Raw genomic sequence first — 551 nt, forward strand, 5'->3', positions numbered from 1 at the left:
CGAGCCAGGCAGGAGTCGAACCTACAATCTTCTGATCCGTAGTCAGACGCGTTATCCATTGCGCCACTGGCCCCGGTGGCGCCTCTGGGCAGCGCGGGGGGTGCTGGGCGTCGGGGAAGGAGCCCCCAAGGGGGGCGGCCCCGGTGTCCAGCAGCGCCAAAACCCGGAGCTACTGGGCAGGAACCAAGTCCTGCACCCCCCCATCCCCACGTGTTGGGTCCCTGATGCTGGTCCCATCCCTAATCTTGGCTGCACTGTCGCTCTTTGAAAGGGAACCAACCCCAAATTTTCCAACAGTGGGTGGAAGTTGTGCAGTGGAAATCTCATTTTCCCACCAGCATCTCGGGTCCATATCTGATGTTTGCTCCGCTGTAATGAAGAGCTTTGCAGCTACAAGCTGGAGACAAGTCACGTCATGTCACATGCTGCAATGTCTATGCTGAAAGGAAAAAAAAAAAATAACATCATAATATCGTTCAGTTCCCAAATGCTGAGAGTTGTGCCATGCCCCTTTGCTCATAAACTCTGTTGCCCCTGCCCCCAGCAGCCAT

At 55.5% G+C, this 551-nt stretch overlaps 1 non-coding gene across 1 annotated transcript; it reads right to left on the reverse strand.

Annotated features, from left to right (window-relative positions):
* Positions 1–73, reverse strand: TRNAR-ACG. Its single transcript has one exon. It is a non-coding gene; the product is annotated as a tRNA-Arg (tRNA).
* Between the last annotated feature and the right edge of the window lie 478 nt (positions 74–551).

Source organism: Cariama cristata, unplaced genomic scaffold (genome assembly GCF_000690535.1).
Source record: "Cariama cristata isolate BGI_N322 unplaced genomic scaffold, ASM69053v1 C11115490, whole genome shotgun sequence".
Taxonomy (NCBI): Eukaryota; Metazoa; Chordata; class Aves; order Cariamiformes; family Cariamidae; genus Cariama; species Cariama cristata.